The following is a 21,477-nucleotide window of genomic DNA, read 5'->3' as shown; positions in this document are numbered from 1 at the left end:
TGGCCTGAACAAATACCCCTTTTCTGACATACTGTGATAGCTTTTATTACTCACACTGGTGTAATATGTGAAAGAATCTCTTGAATATACTAAATCAGATACAAAAATTCTTACTTACATTTAAGGGTTCACACATTACTTCATTTTTACTGAGACAAAGATTAATGGAACAGATAGTGTAAATCAGCTTTGTAGTCCAATAATTTTTTTATTGCAAGGTTATGAAAGCCACCTTCAAACATTTGTTTTCTTTCTGCTTGACACCGTGTTATTCAAAACATTTATTTTTCATGTGTGTTGTGACATTAAGTTAAAGGAAGAGCAGCCCTGTAGAAAGGGACCTGGGGGTGCTGGTCAGCTCAGGCTCAACGTGAGTCAGCAGTGTGCCCTGGCAGCCAAGAGGGCAAACCACATCTGGGGGTGCATCAAACACAGCATAACCAGCCGGCCAAAAGAGGTGATTATCCCGCTGTATTTGCAGCCTCACCTTGAGTACTGCATGCAGTTCTGGTCCCCACAATGTAAGAAGGATGTGAAAGTCCTTGAATGCGTCCAGAGGAGGGCAATAAAGCCGGTGAAAGGGCTGGAAGGAATGTCCTGCGAGGAGCTAAGGACTTTGGGCTTGTCTAGTTTGGAGAAAAGGAGGCTGAGGGGCCACCTCATTGCTCTCTACAGCTTCCTGAGGAGGGGAAGTGGAGAGGGAGGTGCTGATCTCTTCTCCCTGGTGTCCAGTGATGGGACGCATGGGAATGGTTCCAAGCTGCACCAGGGGAGGTTCATACTGGACATTAGGAAGCATTTCTTTACTGAGAGGGTGGTCAAACACTGGAACAAGGCTTCCTAGAGTGGTGGTCGATGCCCCAAGCCTGTCAGTGTTTAAGAGACATTTGGACAATGCCCTTAAGAACATGCTTTAACTTTTGGTCAGCCCTGAAGCAGCCAGGCAGTTGAACTAGATGATTGTTGTAGGTCCCTTCCAAGTGAAATATTCTATTCTATTCTATTCTATTCTATTCTATTCTAACATCTCAGTCCCTTTGTGGTATTCAGAACCCAACAGGATCAGGTCTTTCTAGTCATATAATGAAATACTGTTGTTCTCTAAATCTCTACCACCTTTTAGGATTTTACCCTAAGATCCTTATCTACCCTGTTTTTGTAAAGAAGTTGTTGGGCTGGAGAATAAATACAGGCTTTGGCGTTCCTGGGGCATCTTAACTTCTGGTTTCAGATTAATTTTTTTCTTTGTTTGGATTCAAACACTATCTCATGATGGAGCACAGAAGTACATTACAACATTTTATTTCAGAGATGTTGAGAACAGTATCAGGCCCTACATAAGCAGGCATTTGTGTGAGTTTTGCCACATTGCTTTGCTTTCATTGGCCTTAAATTTACTGATCCAAATTCAATCCAGGCTCTGGAATATTCTGAGTGATTATATGGCAACTTTTCAACAGTGCTAGTCTGAAGCAAAGAAAGGCAAGATTTGTTGGGAAATATAAAATCCTTTATTGGGAAAGTTTGGAATTAGCTTCTTATAAGTAAAGATACAAACAAACAAAACTGAAGGCCCTTGGAGAATGTCCCCTGTCACACTTTCAGAGTTGGATATCCCAAAGTTTAGCCCCCTAACAGGAGCCAAACTTTGTCTTCAGCCTTATAAATATCTCATCACTGGAGGTGAACAAGTGGCAGACATCATCTTTGCAGAATTGACAACTTACCCAAATGTGGACATAGATATACAGGTATTTATCTGACCTTGTTCCTACAGTGTCTGAATACTGCATTATCTTTAAAGAATTTGTCTTCGTAGCATCCTTATGAGATGAAACATGCAGCTTTGCCTACTTTACAGCAGGGACACTAGCACGTGGGGCCCTATGGCCTCATTGCAAGCCTTTAAAGGCATTGAGGTAATTGGAAACAGCCAGCACTGGGACTGAGAGGGAATTTAGGTCAGGTGAATCTACGACTTGCCTAAATGAGAGATTTTACAGGTTTTGAAACATGGGGACATTACAGCAACGGAGTATTTGTGCAGATGCAGCCGTATCAGCAAAATGTGTGCCTTATGCAAACGATCCCTCCAAAGCCAAACAAGACACGGCAATAAAAGCTGGCAGAAGCCTCTAGCCCATATGCAATTTTGCTGGGCTATTTTCTTTGCCTCCTAACCGACCAGCAGAGTTATATCAAGATGTCATTGTCCCCAGGACAGCTGTCCCAGTGTTACGGACAGGCTGCTCTGGGGCCAGCTGTGCAGTGGGAGGATGCCCTGCCCTGGCTGCTGAGATGGCGGGCACCATGCCGCTGGGCCAGGAAAAGGTATTTTTGGTAGCAAGCGGCTAGTTTTCTCAAGCCTTACTTACAGAGCCTTCATGTTTTGGCCCAGATCAAACATGAAGTTTCCAAGGACTCGGAGGCAGGTGTCCAGCTCTTGGCACGCATGCCGATCAAAACTTTTCACCACACTGGATATGTTTCAGGCTCCAGCCTTATCAAACTGGCTAAGTGTTTGTCTCCAAAATGAGTACTGTACTGCCAGACCTCTTGGAAGACTTCTAATAGCGCTTTACCTTTTTTTTTTAAAGTATAACAGTTGTCTTAGTTTATCGCTTTTTTTGCAAATGTTAATGAGGGACGTGTTTCTATGCATTAAACATGTAGTAGCCCAGCTATAAGGGATGGGCAATACTTATACATATGATGTGCAAATACTTATCAAAAAGCAAAGTTACACATTAGACATACAAATGATAGGATTATTAAAGTAGAACTTGCTGTAACTTATTGGGAGTGTATTACTTTGTGCTTAGAAAATGTCTGTGCTGTAACCCTCTTGGCAGCTACGACCCGGTATCCATCAGAGAGCGCAATGCTTCCTTGCAGTCCCTGCTCAGCTGTGCCTTAAAAGAGAGCTGCTACTTCTGAATGTGAAACTTATAAAGCATGTGGTCGAGTCCGCATTTCGAGACTGCATTTCTTCTGATTTCCATGGGATAAGACAAACCTTCAGGGCTCACAGACCCTTAGTTAAAGAAATTAAAACAGCTCATGAAAGACGGGATTGTATAAACAGAGTCTGAAGGCGCTCTGTTTGAAATTAGGCCAAAGCAAACGCTGCGGCCAGCTCTTCCTTTCCCTTCGGTTGCCTCTCCCCGCTCGGCGCCGCTGCGAGGGACACCTTTGCCAGACGGCTCCTGACCTCCCCTGTGCCCCTTTCTGACCCCCAGCCGCTCAGCTGGTTTTAATTGCTGAAGGCCGACATGAGGTCCTTCAGCGCGTACTTTAGTGGCATCTCTCCGTTTCTTCTGCTGGATATATTTAAGGGCCTGCTCAGCCAGCTGCTGGACGTGCCCCTCCGCCTCTTGCCCCATGAGCCTGTTGGGGAGGGAACTCCGCAGCCATCGTCTTTTGGATGGGCATGCAAGATCCAAAACTGGTTCCTGGGGAAAGAGGGTATTTCGCTTCTCAAAGATAATTTTTGTTTGCTTTTGGTAACGCTCACAGAAAAACGAATGTGTTAGAACACATTTTATATTAGACAGCAAAACAGATAATCAGTTTGGTGACATCTGAATGTTTTTGTCAGCTACTAGGGGCTTAAAGCTGTTAGAAAATCATTTGCAAAATAGCTTTTATCAAAGTAGGACAAGCGAGACTACTTAATTGCAAAGAAGAGAATAGAGAAACAAATAAAAGGTAAAGCTCATACCACCCACCTCCATAAGCAATTCCTTTGAAGTTAATCACAACCTGGGAACTAGGGTTATAGGTGTGAATATAGTACCTGATGGTAGGTGCAGATTTCCCATCCTAAGATTGGAGGGAGCACTAGGGTGATTGATTCAATGAGACTTAAAATGAGATTACATGTTGTGTGTTAGGGCTGGAGGATTTCTCTGTTAGACTGCCTAGCAATATTTTTAAATTCATCTTTCCTATGGTGACTATAGATTTCTGGTATTTTTATTTTCTATTTCTTTGCAGCATTCACCTAATCAATTCCTAATGAGTAAAAAATATACTTAATATCATCACCAAAGGGATTCAAGATTCTGTGGGCAAATCTGTCAAATCATCTGGAGGATATGAATAACAAAATCTCATTACTTACAGTGGAAATTGAGCAGTCCAACCACATAGAAATCTGATCCTTTAAAAGTATTTTTTGCTGAATGATTTTATGTCATTATCCAGGAACACAGAGGCACGACATACCAGCTTTGTTTTCGAGCTCCTAGTTCACTGCACACAATATTAGGTCTATTTAACCAGCGTCTATAACGGTTATGGCTGCGAAGAAAAAGGCCAATGTCTGAGCAGAATAACAGGTGCAGAGCACCTGGAACAGTAGCACTAGGACCAGTGAACTGCCCTATTCATCCCAGTGAGCCCAAGGTGTAGTTTTACGGTACAGCTGAGCCACTCGACGTGCAAACTGCTCACAAACTAGCCTTGCTCTCCTCCTCCGCCATTTCCTTTGAGCCAGCTCTGGCATCTGCTTGAACATGGAGTAAGGCAGATCAGGGAAATGGCACAGAAGAAAACTTGCCTTCCAACCCATCTCTACCCCTTAAAAGAGGGAAGGAAGAGAGAAAAGTCTTTTCCCTGAACTGAGAGGATGAGGAGAAACGGCTTTGAAATCTGTAGCCTGCAAATGTAAGAATATGGCAAGTTATTCCTCCCCTTAGGTAAGGCTCAGTATATGATTAAAAAGCTTCTAGTCATAAATACTAGTTACCTTGTTAAAGACCCCTGAGCAAGCTCTGATGGTGCTAATATACCTATGCTGCACTGGAACAGGTCCCAGAAGCATGTTAGCCAGGGTAGCATTTTGCTGCTCCCAGCCCCAGAGCCTTCCTCCAGCAAGCAGCCTTGGACAGAGGGGAAGAGGGATGCAGGAGCACGCTGACATGGGACCTCGCCTGGGACTTTGCTTCCTTCTGGGCTGGCATGGAGGTTGCTATGCTGCAAGGGCATTTTGGGGGTGACACACTGTACACTGCAGTTCCCTGAGAGGCTTACACCTGTGATCTTCTCCTCCTCCCCAAACCAGAGTACCCACTGCTCTCCTGGGGAAATAGTCATGCTCATTCCCATATTCACCCAGTCAGGAGATGTATGGGCATCTCCTGGGTGAATATGGAATAAGCATGGAAAGGACAGGGCAGGACTGGACTGGACTGGATTGGACAGCTCTTTTTGGCACCCTTAGATGGGCTAAAGGCCATGAGAAATTTCTAACGTGCACAGGTCTGTGTTCATGGCGTAACTATGCCAGCAACACCTTATAGACTGGACTGGCCTGTTTAAGGACAATCACCTTCCAATGTGGTGTCCTACGTTGCTGTCATTTAGGAGGCCGATTGCCCCTATTTACTTAAGACCCAAGGCCAATGGGCCAACAGAGTCCCTGGACCAGAGTCCTAGGAGAGTAGGGTGTGCACGACTTCCTCATTTCAGAGTCTTATATGGGCAGAAAATGGGAGGGGTCCACTATTTCCCCCCTAACTTACCCTCTGGGCTAGCTGATAGCAAAGTTTTGCTGTTAAGCTAAGTTATAATCAGAATCAATGACCCACCAAATAATAGAGTGAGACTTACTTGTCTCTATTATAAATGTCCTATTTCATCTAGTGACTTCACCACAGCATCTTCAGGAAATCAAATGCTGAATGAGAAGCAGCTGGAACAGGCTGAATCTGGTAGGAATGCAGTGATTCTGGTCAAGACTGAAAAAGAGAAATGCTTCAAAAAGTATGTGGTACATAAATGTTATCTTCCCTTGCCTCTATCTCTGCTCATGTCAGCACACAGGTCCTAAGTCATGCTAATCCCATCACCAAGTTTAGAAAATACTTACAGCATCAGCAAAATATGCCTTTGACTTTCCTTGCAAGCAAAGATCTGATCTCAAACTCCTTCATCATTTTTGATGCTAGAAAAGTGGGGGCAGTGGTGAAGAGTCTCATTCTGGCACAAAAACGCAGCCTACCTGTGCTGGCAGCTGCAGATGTCCCTGCTGTTCAACCATCTCTTTCTCTTCCAAACACCGCTGGTCAAATTTCAAAATTTAATCTTCACATTCCACCGTCACCTCAAAATCCACCTATCTCATTTCCCAGACTAATGATATAAGACCTAAAGAAAGCATTTTTCTTATCAAAAGGCGTTTAGTTCTCACAAGCAGACTGTGGAGTAAAGTTTTAGTAGTTAAAACGGAATTAATCTACCCTTAAAGCATTCCTTATCATTTCCTTTTGGACAAAGATTTTCCCCTTTAATATTATGTGCATATTTTCATTACCATCACTCCACTTTTGCCCACGGCAGAAAGAGAAGAAATTTCCTGAAGAACAAACAAAAAAATAAGTTCAAGCATGATTTCCTTAAGGGAGAGGCAAAGCACAGTGAACTGGGGCCTATTTACGCTCATAAATCTGAAGAAAGCCATATAAGTTCAATACCATAAAAATCCAGGTATCCTATAATATTTTCTATCAACAAAAAATATGAAGGCATCACGTTTTGATCTGGAGGCAGACAGTGCTTTACAGGAACATGAGACCAGGTTTCTGTTTCAGGAAATGGGAGACCAATTCTACACTAAGTTGATGTAAAATGATGGGTATGGTGGTAGATAAGCAGAATAACAGCATAACTTAGCTTCTTTACAAAGAGTAGAGTCTGCATTTTACTTATTTTCAAAAAGAAGAAGCATTACTAGTTTATATGTCTTTTCTGGCCTATGCTGTATGAATTAACCAATTTCTGTGAAAACAGGCTGACCTATTTTCCAGAAATGCAAAGCATAATGAAAGGAACCCGTCCCAGGCATTAATGTTAGACACTGTCCAACCCACGCTAACGTTTTCAAACAAAAACAACCATTGTCAGGTTTTTTTGTGCTTTTCCTGTTGTTCATTACTATTGAAGCAGCAGCTTTCCTAATGAAGAAATCAAACTGGAATCCGACACTTCAGAGTCAGAGTAGCTGCAGAGCATAAAACGATAATGAAAACAATATCCTTCGACCAGAGTTTCACATGTGTTAGCGGTTACTATCGCCGCCTTTCTCAGTACTGCCTATCTACATAATCATGGTCTGCAAAGCGAGTTCAAAGGGCTTTTCTACGTAGGAAGCCACACTGCTTCAGTTACAGCACAGCACATCCTTGCGTGGACGCCCAGCAGTTTAAAGCTGAAGAGAAGACCTCGACTTGCTTCTGTCCTACAGGAAAGCAAAACTTGGCTAGTCCACACAGAAAGCCAACTCTTCTGTTGGCTTAGCTGCTTAAGTATTTTGTCAAATCAGTATTAAATGCTCCAACTAATTCAAGAATTCTCTGGGCCCCAGATTGCTTGTCCTGCTGTTATTTTCTTTTGCAGGTGTTGCTGCTGCTTGCCTGCCACAGGCAGGATCATGGGCTGAGCAGGCTGTAGGGCTGATATGATACAACTATTCTTATATTCATGTGGTGATACAACTCTGTATTTAGACCAGGGATGAACACTTGGCTCTAATCCCATAAATTGTACTTTGCCATTAACTTCAGGTGGCCCAGGATTTCACCTCAGACCTTTAAAATCAAACAGTGCTGACTGGGAATAAGTTTCAATTAAAAAAAAAATATATTCTAGACAAGAATGTTAAATAAAGGAGCAGATCAGCCCTATCCTTTAAAATCACCACTCTCAAATCAATTCTGACCCAAACTATCCCGCATGAAAAAAAGTCCCTCAGATGTTTCACTGGAAAGTTAAGTGAAGCAGACATAATAACTACCATACTGTTTCTTCTAGAAGTCCCCTAAAATCCATTGTGCCGTTAGTGAAAAGCCGACGGCTTGTGCTCCCTCAGCTGGTTGATTCATGAACATTTCCCAGAGCTACGCTATTACTGGTGGCTGAATTTTCTGCGGCTCGCTAATATCTTTACGTGTGCAAAGATATCTGTCTCTACAAGAAAAGCTTACAATAGTGATAGCAGTATGGTGCGGAGAAGCAAAAAGACTGACTCTTAGGGCTCTGCATATTATCTTGAGTTGTCTGACAGTAGTATCGGAAGATAACAAATGAAAGCAAACATTGACTCTTCCTTCTCATCTCCACACACTTAATTAGACTTTACCCTGACAAAACCCTATACTTTAAATAAACAACATGAACCTGTAATTCTGTGCTCTCGTATAGCACTTCATATGAGATTGTAATTAAGTCAGGGAAATAGTGTTTTCTACTATGGTATTCCCTAAAGCATTTTTTTACTGTTATTTTTACTGGATTTTTATTATTTAAGCATTGTCCTCTCAGTGAAAAGCACGCAGGACTGACCACATGCTCTCAAATACGCAGCCTGTGGAATCCATTCACTGTAATAACCCAGCGTAGGCTTAAATAGGCAAGTAGCAAGCTTCTCATCCACCCAGCTGTGGTTCGTTTGAGGTTTTACTTGGGATACCAGGAAATTCCGTTTTGTCTCTGTACCAGTTTTTTTACCAAGGAAAATTATTTGCCATTATCTTTTATTCAATTATTTCCTATACTTACTACTTTCTCTTCTTTGCCTTCCTTTGTAGGCAAATCTAATTGAAATGTGATAGGCCTACTTTCTCTTACTAAGTTACTGTAAAAATAAAATGCAGCTTCAGCATGTTTAGTGAAAATATGTAATGAAGTGTCAGCAAAGGAAATGTAATAATTCTTTTTAATTTACACCTTTTGGGTAGATTAAAGTATTACATGCTTTCAGTGTAAGTGGAGGTTTTCTTTAGATGCCATGAAGAAAAAGAAGAAAAAACAGGGCTTCTAGGAACTAAATTTCTCCAGTTGAGCAACTCTTCCATTATTTGTGTTTCTTTATAAATAGCCAGATATATTACAGGTGTCTTTCATGAAGAGCTGTGTTGGATTGTTTGGTCCTTTTTTTAGTAAGGACCTGATATTTTCCTGTGCTGGACAAGTAAGTTGAAATAAAGCCACAGAAATCTAGTTATTCCATTTACCCATGCAAAACTGACACTGAAAAGTGCTTCTGCAGGAGCAGCTTGCTCATATAACACCAACCTAGAAAAAGTAAGCATCTTTTATTTTTTTTCCATATCTGAGGTACAGGTAATATGCCACATAAATAACACAATGTTTTGCTTGTAAGCGATTTGGTACAGGACTTAGAAATCAAATTAAGAAAACTTTGCAGGTGCAATTGAATTGAGAGGAATGTAGCCATCTGCCAGACATCCCTATGGAGACTGATTCCTGATTCTATTTAATTCTAAAGTCGTCTTTAAATTCATGAATAAAGAATTGAAAGGTCTTCAGAAAGGACTCGGATTCTTTTCAGAGTTTCCTGCAATGCCTTGAATCAAGGATAAGGCCAATTTGGGGCAGGAGAATAATACAATGTCAAAGTGAATTGAGTGCAAGTTGATAAAGGAGACAAAGTAGCAGCCCTGGCAAATGAAGAATGTATTTTTCCCTGGGTCTGTCAAGGCAGCGGTGATACCAGGCCATGGTCAGATGTGTCTCAGCTTTTGCCTGAAGCTCCTTAAGGAGCTTCAGCAGGAGACATTAGCTTCCAGCCAGCCCTGCAATGTGAGTCAAGGCGATGCTCAGGGTGCAAAACATGATGGTTCATGGGGTGAAGGCCACAAAAAAGCTAGCCTTCAGCTTTTCACCTAGATTTCTATCAGCATTTTTAAGGTTGAACAGCTGTACACCTGTACACCTCTAGGCTACCCTTGCACATAGTCACATCACAGAGTTTCTCTAATCAGAGAAAGGAAGACCAGCAGAAGTTTCCAAGAATACACCTTCCCTATGGAGTGAATGATGGAAAATAAAAACCTTTCAACTGGTAGGAAAAAATTGTTTAGAGGAAATTCTTTCCAAAGATAATGTCTAGCATCACCTTCTAGCAAGCTTCCAGATGAACTCCAGGACTTGGTTACAGGGCAATTTACTAATTTCCAAATACGGTTGGGAGCCTAGCTTTACAAATCCACGTTTCAGGATCCAAGCTTGTCTAACAGCAGGAGCTGTCGCCTGTTCTACCAAAATGGGAACCCGATGAAAATCTGATAATATTGTAAAAGCTCCAATGATGGTTTCATGGACTTATTGTAATAATGCATCCCATGAAGGAGCTAAAATGAAAAAAATCTATTCCAGGCAGGTCTCTAATCTTAAAGCATAAATCCAGTGAGTAATGAAACAGTAAAGCAAAGCTTTATCTAAAATTTATCTATATTAAGTTTGGGGAAGTTGGTTAATAATTTATCTCATATACTTTAAAAGTAACGGTATCATCCACTGATAGACTGCTTCTCTGAAGTAATTTTCTGAAGGAACTGGGGAGAAATGTGTATAAATAAGAAAGATGTATGTGACTACTCTCTCTGTGAGGTATATAGAGAATTTACATCCACCCTTTTGTCAGGTGACCTTTTGCTAATCTGGTAACAAAACTGAAATACGCCAACAGAAACCTTAAGAAGCGGACTCTGATGCAGAGAATTACATTGCATTTCAAATGCTTCATATTTACCTAAGAGAAGGAATACAGGATTTACAACAGAAAATCGTTCCTACCCCTCTTTACCATAGGAAGATCCTAAATCTTCCCTTTCATCATTCTGCTCACTGGTCTCTGTCACTGAGTGTAAGGCAACGAAGATTTATTTCTCAAGCTCCCAAGTAATTATAAAGTAAGATAGTTTCCAGGGATTGGGGGCAGTGTTATCCAAAGTCATTTCTCCAGTAACACAGAAATCATTTTTCTGGTAGCACAGAAATCACTGGAAAAACTGGGTAAATGTACTGGACTATAAATAAAAATACAAATCAGGCTTATATAGGAAATGTTCACCCAATTCAAGCAACACATTTTAAAGTACATTTACTTGAAATACACAGCAGGGTTCCATATAGACTTTGCAGGACATGATTGTTTGGATTGGTAGTCTTATCATTAGAAAACTCATTTTGCTAGGTTTATGGCACTTTAAAAGATACAACTGTCTCTTTACTTGGTGTTGAATATATAACTCCAGCCTGAGCAGTCATCTCATCCAGAATTTACATAGTTTCTGGGAAATGCAGCCAACACTAAAGGGCATCACAGGTCACAACATTTCTAAATTGACCTTTGGAGACAGCAATTTTTTTGCAACGAGATGATACTTAGAATTTCCTGGCTCATTTGAAGGAAATTTGCATGGTGTCTATGCAAGCATTAAAGTTGAACTAAGTTCTGTTTTCTTAATTCTGTATCTAGCCAATAGATATCACTCAGTCGCAGTGGAAATGGGATATGACAGTTTTCATCTGGTGAAGCTATAAACAGTATTGTTAAAGGAAACAGATCTCTCCTTTCAAGAAGACAAAGAGAGGGAAGTGTAGCTGGCTTTGGCTTAAGCCCTGGCCATACAGAGGGCTGCTTTCTCTCTGAAGTGCTATATGTACCTCCCTGGTTACCAAGTAGGCAGGAAACATGTTTAAGGTTGGAGAGAACAGTCCTGGGTTTATGAGTGAGAAAAGTTGGTTAGTCCTGGAGCAACCATCAGCAGCGACTGAGTATTTAAGTGAAGGAATGGAGAGCATAAAGCTAAAAATGGCCCACCAGCCCTTAATTTCCTGTAGCTAGACATGCCTTTCTGGAAATTTTAAACTTGCCTTTGCTTTCCTCTTGGTTCTAGGGAAAGGGACTGTATTAGGGAGGGGGGAAGATGCCTGAAAAAAATGTGAAACCTATAAAGAGACAGCTGAAATCAGTTTTCTGCACTAGCATTTGATTAGCTGTTCTCCAGCTCTAAACCCCTGAAGCTAAAAGAACTAAAAAACCCAGCCATAAACAATGAACGCTTTGAATTAGCTTCTCTTCATATGTCATGCGAGAGGAGTGACGTGCCCACAGTGAATAGCCACACAGAAGGTCAGCCGGAATCTGCAACTAAATCCAAGGGTGGAAACTAATAGCTAAAAGCATCTTCAGGACTCTTAAGAAAAGACGCATTAAAATCAAGACATTTGTTACTTAAGCAAGTAAAACATTTGTTGATGGAGGAGGACACCCACAATGTAAACCTACCTGAACATATGGTGGTGCTGGGGCTCCGAACTCTGTCCCCATGCAGCCCAACGCTTCTGACCCATTTCCTTCAGCATTCAGCCTCCCCTAGGATCACATCTCACTGCTCAGGGATGCAAGGAGACAACAGACCTAGAGGAAAGTGAATATATCTAATACAGAAAATTTAATCCATCCACTAGAAGATTTTGTTCCTCAAAACACCAGTAAAGTACCAAAACAGCAGGTGACTATCTGCTTCAACTAGGAATGAAAAAAACCCCAAAAATATCTTACTAGTTGATAACAAGCTATCCATTCTGAAGAAACCATTAACACTCTGAAATCTCAGTCTTTTTCTGAAAGCCACTCCAACAGGCCTGTGAAGATCCAGGCTTCAAGTCCACAAGTAGACTTTTCACACAGTGCGTTTATTTAAACAAAAAGATCAAGGCAGATGCTTGCAAGCGAGCTAGGGGAGCAATTTTTTGTTAAGAAAAAAGGAAGCATTTACAACAAGATGGTAGGAGAAGAGCTTAAAGACATAACCCAGACAAATCTTAGGAATTTTTTTTTCCCAGAGATAACCTATTTCTAGTCTTATTTGTGGGAACCAGGTATTATGAGGATGAATTATGAGGCAAGTGATTTTTCTTTTACCATTTTGAATCATTATTTAACTATCCACCATTATTTTTCCCTTAAGTTTTCTATTTCTGATTTTCTTTCAGTTAATAATTTATATTACAGGTATTACAGACAATTTGGTGCCCCAGAGAGATTTCTTAACACCAGTGATTATCACTAAAAGCAGTAACTTCTTCATAGCCCCTTTTTACATAAATTTCTTTAAAATGTAAAGGAGAAAAATATGAACTGAAAAGATTTTAGAAGTTGCCCAGGAGATGTTAGCAGTACCGGCTTCTGGGAATCCAGAGGGCAAGTGTTTAAAAAAGAGAAATAATATAAGCAAGGAAGCAGCATTTACCTGTACAAAACCCTTCCCACATCATCTTCATTTACTACACATCCTGTTGCATTAGCATAACTAAAGTTAACCCCAACCTAACAGTAAAAGAAAATCTAGGATACATGAAAAAGAAAAGCCTGCTCCTAGCTCTTCATCACTAACCCTAGTTGTAGGGTTTTGCTCACTTTTCCTTTTACCATCTAGGAAAATGACATCATGCTGCTTCTTGAAATTAAAATAAATAAATTATACTTAGAGCCACTAAATTTTATAGAGTCAAGATATACTTGCGATTTTTCTCATTTGGCATTCTACACAAGCCCAGGAAGAAGGGAAACAATATTTCATTTTATCAACCCTTTTTTAAAAACCAGAAAGAAAACCCCAAACTGCTTTGGGTCACCTGTGAATTTCTGTCTACTCCTTGGCTGTTATGCTCACCACGCTCCAGGAGCGAAGAGTCTTCCAGAGGCTGCAGATTTGCATAGCTCAGGGTGGACTTTTTTTTTTTTAATATAATTTCTCTTGTAAGAAAGAAAATGTATGTTAAAGTGAAGTTGCTCATTTAGCCAAAGAGGTGCTCAAAGAAATGGTGAGATGGTTATAAATAGATGTGTACTTTCATAGATGCAAAAGCATATATGCAGCTGCCATTTTCCCTGTGCATGCACATGGTTCAGAAAGCTCTCTGTCTCCAAAGGTTTCTTTGTGGCTTAAGAGCCTATTGCTAAAGGGCAGTTGGCAAGTACAGACCATTTACTTTCAGGTATGAAGGGGAGGAAATACGTATTCAGTGTTTGCACTTACAAGATTATCAATGGAAAGCACGGAAAACCTGGATGTACAAGGAAACTTGTTTATTCACTGCTAACAGATTTTTTTTTTGTCAGCCCTGACTCTTTTTTAATAAAGGCATTTTGCTATAAAAACACTACTACAGAACAATACAGTAGATGATTCCTGCCATCCCCAAAAGCTAGATGTTTCCCTGTTTTCCCTTACATGTGCCACTAATTTCAGTGGCACGTGTAAGAAACAGCTGTAATACCAGTGTTATAAAATGAATATGGCCATGGAAAATGTGCACAAGAGACACAGCAGCTACTGTATTTTCCCAGTATGTTCTGTATTATAAGTGCTGGACCCTTTCCATTATAAGACCTGTTTTCAGTTGCCCCATTTCAGCCACATTAAGTTGAAATTTTCCATGCCAGTGTTCTGACCCAAGACAATTTAGGGGAGAACATTTTTGGCTCTACTTGTTTGATCATTTCCAAGTCATCTTAAAGCATCCTGGTGATTTTCCCTTTAAACAGGTCCTGTGTTTCTGGCCTTTGGAGCAAGTACTTTGGCAGGATGGTTACTCTGTCCGTGATGTGCCAGAGGGGATCAAGCCAATGTGGAAAGGAGTGAGGATGGGAGAAGATGGGATGGTGGATGGGGAAGAGAAAAAGAGAATACACAGGTGGTTGGGATGAGGACGATAGAAGCAGTCCTTCTCCCTGCTAAGGCTGGATATGGAAGTGTCTTAGGATGGAGAACACTAAAACTGGAGGAGAAACTGCAGGAGGGAGAGCTTGGGAAGGAGCTAGCAAGTAGGAAGGGGAAAAGAACAGACAAGGAATGATGCTCCGGGGAGGGTGGAGGTGGCAGAGCAAAGCGTGTGAGAGCAGCTGAGGAGCCCAGAGCATGCTGATACGAGACTGGGAGCATTAGGGGGAAAAATTCAGATGGCAGGCCTGGAAGGATTGGCTGGGTCAGAGAAATTATATTGGAAGCTGGAAAAATGGGGAGGAAGATACAAAGCCACGGAAGAAACAGGCCTGGCACATAAACAGATGGGAGGGGAAAGATAGAGCAGAAGGTCAGACTTGGGGCTGGAAAGAAGTGTCAGAAGAACCTATGCCTCACTGGAATTAAAAATAGCTGCCTTTTGAAAGAATGTTTTTTGTCAAGTGAAGGTCTCAAAAGCTAGAATGTTTTAGATTAAGGCTGCCTGTGTAACCCTAGCTCAGTCTTCTTCGGGGTATTTTTATCACAACTCTCACTCAGATTAGCAACTGTTTGCTTTCATGGTACCTCATCATTACAAGGAAATAAAAAAGAGGCTGAACAAGCCATGATCTATTTTGCTAGAACAACCACCAGACAAAATAAGATGTCTGAATTTCTTTCAGCTTTAGTTAGTTTCCTGTACAATGGTATCCGTTCCAAAACGCACCCAATACCAGCTGTATCAGAAGACTAATGTTAATTTTCAACAAGGGATATGAAACATTATGATTATCCATGTGCAGCAAAGAAAACACAAAGAGGGCATAATGTTGGTGAAAACATTTTTTCAAAGTGTAAAAGTAACAGAGAAACAGGCATTAGAGACTTCATTGCAAAGAAAATGCTACAGTATACTCTAGGTAAGTGTCAGTCACCAATAACATCATCCTTTCCTGAAAATTTTATACTAGGAAACAACCTGTATCAAACAACAAATAAGCAAGCAGCATACTGGAAGGCAGGCAGAAGCATATTGCAGGGACATCTATTTGAGGGCAAAATGTAACTGTGATTTATGTTGGAGGTAGGCAAAAAAAAAGGTATTGCAGAGCGAGGAAAGTTTAACAGGATACAGAAAAGTACAGAGAAAATATTTAAAAGCATTATGAATATTTAAGATTTGCATCAATAGCCTATCTATTGGGACCATCAGGATTCAGGGCCACTATACAATCAGAAGAAAAAGTCCAGTCAGGAAATCCCAATATAAAACAGCAAGGCCAGAAGTTATAGGCAGTATGGGGCAGTACTAACAGGAAAGATTCAGGAGAAGGAAGCGTAGGCTAACTTTTCTTCAATTGTTCCTAGTCAAATTCACTATACTTGCACTCACAGTGCAGCAAAGAAATGTGAGTGTTACCAACGGTGCTGTTTTCTCCCTTATAAATGTAACAGACTCTTGAAGAGAGTTGAACTAGTTGAACTAGGATTCCACCTAGATAAGAATGCTCTTCAATACTTGAAGGCAGCCTATTTCAATATAAAGAAAACAGGAAATTCTGAAATAGTCTGCCTTATTTCCCAGAAACTTTTAAAACCTTCTAAATCCTATTGTCAATGGTGACCGAAGTATTTACAAGTTCCCTTTCCCATGGCCTTCTCTCAAAGTCTCTTCTGATAGCAAGACTTTGGAAGATGAATGTGTTTTAAAATCCACTCTTTCTTTATCAAGCAGCCAGAAGAACCAGAAAAGATGCAGTGAAATGTCATCCTCTTTTTTATTAAACTGCATTATTCAGCTTTTTAAATTTAATGGGAAAATACTTCATTTAAGGGTCGCTATTGATAAAGAGTTACAGTCAGAAAACGATGTTCAGTGTCCATTGAATTCTTTTGATGCCCCCTGCAGGCCATGCTGGATAGGAAGCCTAAATCCTCGTAGGGAAAAACCATGTAGGTAGTATCAAAATACCTATTTTATTAAGAAATAGAGCTGCTTCCATTTTAGCTTGCCTCACGAACTTACTGATATGCAGTCCTTCCTGTTCCAACACGCACAAGCAAAATGCAAAACAATTCTAGATTCCTTCTCGCTGACCTAATTAAGCAGAATAACGAAGGCTGATGGAGCAACGCAGCACGGAGATGTGGAACGCCAAATATGGGGGTAAAATTGGAGGCGCCTGCAGTACGTGAGACTCGGAGGAGTCTGCTCCATCCCTGTGTGGACATGCAGCTTTGCTGTTTTCTAACCTAAAGATACCAGTCTGTTGTCAAATGCTTTTGCCTCCGTGTGATAGTGACTCATACAGATGAGCAAACTTCTGAAATTAGTCAATGGCAGGGCTAAAGCAGAGTCAGTCACCTTCAAGAAGCTGAGGGCTTCTCATTGTGGTGGCTTCTCCCTACTAAATGCCCTCCAAGACTTCATAGTTGTCCTGGTTTCAGCTGAGATAGAGTTAATTTTCTTTATAGTGGCTGGTATGGGGCTATGTTTTGGATTTGTGCTGAAAACAGTGTTGATAACACACTGATGTTTTAGTTGTTGCTGCACTAGGCAAGGACTTTTCAGCTTCCCGTGCTCTGCCAGGTGCAGAAGAAGCTGGGAGGGGACACAGCCAAGATGGTTGATCCAAACTGACCAAAGGGCTATTCCATACCATATGATGTCATGCTCAGCATATAAAGCTGGGGAAGAAGAAGGAAGGGGGGGACGTTTGGAGTGATGGCATTTGTCTTCCCAAGTAACCACTACGCCTGATGGAGCCCTGCTTTCCTGGAGGTGGCTGAACGCCTGCCTGCCCATGGGAAGTAGTGAACGAATTCCTTGTTTTGCTTTGCTTGCGTGCACGGCTTTTGCTTTCCTATTAAACTGTCTTTATCTCAACCCATGAGTTTTCTCATTTTTACTCTTCTGATTCTCTCCCCCATCCCACCAGGGGGGAGTGAGCGAGCGGCTGTGTGGGGCTTAGTTGCCGGCTGGGGTTAAACCACGACAATAGTACCTGCCTGAGAGTCAGTCATTGCTGGGCTCTCTTCTCCAACTTGGTGCAGATTATCAGGATCCTTGGGGACAGATGTGATAAAGCTGCATTAGCTGGTTATTTTTCATCATTTCCCTTTTTAACCTTGGAGACTACACACATTATATATTTCTCATAACGGATCTATTTTGCTAGCAGTTTGGAAAAGACTGGCTTTCTGAGATGAAATATTCTACTTCAGGACTCAGGAGGAGGGAAAAACTGTAATCACACATCATTAAATGAATCACCCCACTACCCTAGCAGAATGTAACAGGATACAGCGTGCTGCGAAAAACCTGCTTTGGAAAGTTAAAATGACTCTTTCTTTAAAAAACAGGATCAATCACCCATCTTTTTTTGGAGAAAAGATAGATAAGACCTGGAAGGCATGAGGTGAATATGGTGGGATAATTCCCAGCTAAAGAATATTAAAGGGACAGATGAAAGAAGAAACAGAAGACAGAAATTTGTAAAGGATGTTTGTGAGATGAGTTGCAGGGAAGAGAACAGCACTGAGAATAGATAATTAGCAGTGGGAAATTAGTACAAAGGAATGTAAGGTTCTCATAACCTTTTTGTTCCTGCTGTCATCTGTATTTTAGAAAAAAAAAAAAAGCCCTCTGGGACAGGTCATCGAAGTTTGATGGACACATACAAGCTGATCTGGGATCATTATGGACCTCTTAAATCAACCTGTGGCAGTTTGGAGCCAACACGCAGCTGGTGAGAATATGACGGGTAGGAGAGAAAGGACACGAGGTGCAAGTGAGCCTCTCCAGAGGAATCGCTGCTATTATCTGGTCTCCATTACACAGATGTTAACTCCGAGCTATTCTGTGCACTTGTTTGATAGCTAGTGTCTAAGGTATCGTGCTTTTCTTCTGAAATGTCATCTTCCTATTGCAAACAGTGAAAGAACTGCCATGCTGAGGTTTGAGGGTGTGTTGTTTTGTTTTGTAGGGTTTATCTCTGCCAGCCTCTCGCATGATAACTCTGCCTTGGCAGAGAGTACTCAGAAGAGATTGCTGTTTCAAGTCTTGCTCAGTTTAGGGAAACTGGAATAACTTTTCACATTTATTCCTTGGAGGGGACCAACCAAACTTAATTTCCTTCCCAAAGAGCAAGAGGAAATTAAAACAAGTGTTTAAAAGGAGTGGAGTATATGCTCAAAATGTTTGTGAGAAAGTCAGTTTTAGTTAATGCACACACACTCTATGGCGATAAAGCTTTCAAGGCATCATCTATTTTACTCATACACTGAAAATTCAATATATTTACAATTCAAAGCACTTCTTTGTGCACAATATTGTTCTCCTCAAGACTTGTTCTGATTTATTCTGCTAACTGAGGTGACAGTGCTGATTCAGACTTCTTCACACCACGAAGAAGTGGCTAGGTGAGGAAAAGCCCTGGTTTCAGCAGACAGTAATGGGCGGTTGTTCAGCTGCACAGGGTGCCAATGGGCAGACACAGGCCATTCAGTTTAGTCAGTCTTTCATTACAAGGCATAAACTGATGGAGAGAGATTTCTTACCCATGATGAATGGAAGGAGAAGAATAAGAAGGGGATAGACCAACATTGCACATCCTATTCCCTGAGCAAATATTACCATTTGGGCATCCACTTAAAGAAGCTGATCCTTTCTTTACAGACTGTAAAGAAATGGAGAATAGGGGAAAATCCACACCATCAGCACTTTAATTTAAGGTAAATGCCACAAAAGCTTTGGTTCCTGCTCCAGTCTGTGGGATGCCCAGCCCAGTATGCAGCACAAGAGTTGCACAGTGAGCCCTTGGGATCCAGCTGAAACCTCCCCCGGGGAAAGCGTGATCCAGGAAAGGTCCTGTCCCTCAAGCACATCACGGGACCACTGCAGTTATCCTCCTTACCCAGCCTAGCTCCGACTGAGCACACATGAGTCAAGGTCCAGAAGGGGAATAGAAGTGATTCTCCCTTAACACAGAACGTGTAAAATGGGGGGGCGGTGAAGGGGGAAGGTAATTTAGCTTACTAACGATCTTATTTCTTCTGGCATGAGGCATTTCACTTGAACTAGTTTTATAGGATCCTGGGTTTTGCTAGATATTTAGTAGTAATTTGGAAAATGTAAGCACTTTTTAACATGTTATGAGAGAGGATGAAAACGAAAACCTCTTTGGTTAATGTAAATTGTAACTCTCATGATTTTGTTTTCCAAATTTTTAGAAAGTTTTCAGAGCAGAGGTCTCATGTTTCCAATAATTCCTTTAAAAATTAATTGCTTACCAGTGCAATATTTCAAGCACCAGCACAGTTAATGAACTCTGCTGTTGCCATATGAGCAGTACATTAGGCTATATCATTGCAGTCTCATTTAATCTCTTGCTTTGATTCTTAATTCTTGCAGCTTCAGAAATTGGCAGTAACAGGGGCCTCCAGATCCCTAGTGAAGGCTAGGCAAGGAGTCTATAAAGTTGTTTTCCCTGTGTTGCCATTTTCAAAAGAAAGGGTAAGCAAGAGCAGCTGCCCTGGATCTCCTCTTGATGACTTGCAATCCTTCATCTCTTTGAACACAGACCGCTGCTGACTTCTAAGGTCCCACGCCAGCTCAGCAAAGCCAGCAGAGCTGTTGCTTTAGACACTGTCATTTAATCATCCAAGGTAGGAAAATGTATCATAGATTTGAGACAAGAAAGGAATTTGCTGCTGTGCTTACTTTGCTTTGCTTAATGGTCTATCATGTCATTCTATTTTATCCCCATCTTAACATGGTATGAAGAATCCTCTAGGCACCCTTTATCTAATATCTCCTGCAGAACAAATTGCTTTCACTTCTTTAAGTTGTTCTCACTTTCACAGTAATACAGCAGAGGAAAAGAAAGTTTCTGATGACTTAAGGCAGGAAGCAGATAACGTGCCCTCCTTGGCATCACTGAAGGAGAAGCGGAAAGCTTTTATAAACACATTTCTGAAAGGCAAGATCAGAAACAGTACATTGCAACTTCAGAAAGGCCCCAGCTACAGTTTGCATTTATGTCCTGAACCTCTTGCTCTCTGAGATTGTTCAGCTCTAGATACAGATCTAAGGCTGCTTTTCCATGATATTACAAGCTAATTCTGAATTTTAAAAACAGCACTTCTAAAAGGTTTTATGTGATGATGTCACAATTGTTTCCCAAACAATGGGAAATGAGAATTAAAAAAAGCAGCGAAGACTAGGAAGGCTTCAAGCTCTTCAGGACAGAGGTCTTTTTCTTGTGTGTATGCAATGCCCTACAAACCTCTGCTCAGGACCTTGAGACTGTGGGAATAATACTGAAGAAACTTTTAGCTAGAAAAAAATCCTGCCAGGAAAAGCCCCATGGGCTTGGTAACACCAAAACAGTTTTCAAATGTGTGTTGGTTTCAAATAAATATTCACCTAGTACAGCAAAATAAGCTCCATCATTTTTACATTATCAAAGGAAAAAAAAAAAGTCTAAACACAGTTTCTCAACCAGTTTTTTTGACTGGTCAAGAACTTCTAGCAAATGAAAGAAAACACATATTTTGTGAAGCTGGGCTTCAGATGTTATTCCAATAAAGAATAGATAATAAACCTTCCTTGAGGCCTTCTGACATTAGATTTGCAGAGGAAAAGAAGGAAGGATTTTTCCTAAGTTCATTTCTATTTTTACAAGGATTTACACAGTACAATAATGCAAGAGGATACCAGGTCCTGTAGAAGGTCCAACATTTTCACAGCTCAGGGTTCAGGAAAAGGTAGTCCACAGACACATGTAGTTCCACAACAACACATGCGCAAAGCTGGCAATAAAAAAGAAAACCTGCTGTTCGTCTGAAGACAGGATCTGTGGTGAGGTACAGCTGTTAGAGCTAAAACACTGCAAAATAAAGCAGCTAACCAACATCACAAGTTTGCACCCACACT

At 41.1% G+C, this 21,477-nt stretch overlaps 1 long non-coding RNA gene across 2 annotated transcripts; it reads right to left on the bottom strand.

The window, feature by feature from the left end:
• Window positions 1-1,516: 1,516 nt before the first annotated feature.
• LOC140648281 (uncharacterized) lies at window positions 1,517-21,477 on the bottom strand. Of its 2 annotated transcripts, XR_012041158.1 has the most exons (5): window positions 21,259-21,477; window positions 12,098-12,229; window positions 5,614-6,150; window positions 4,124-4,302; window positions 1,517-3,452 (listed from the first exon to the last, which is right to left on the bottom strand). It is a non-coding gene; the product is annotated as an uncharacterized lncRNA (long non-coding RNA). The 2 variants fall into 2 exon arrangements; XR_012041159.1 differs by lacking the exon at window positions 4,124-4,302.

The sequence above is a fragment of the Ciconia boyciana genome, chromosome 2 (genome assembly GCF_034638445.1).
Source record: "Ciconia boyciana chromosome 2, ASM3463844v1, whole genome shotgun sequence".
Classification (NCBI taxonomy): domain Eukaryota; kingdom Metazoa; phylum Chordata; class Aves; order Ciconiiformes; family Ciconiidae; genus Ciconia; species Ciconia boyciana.
This window is presented reverse-complemented; position numbering and strand designations above follow the sequence as displayed.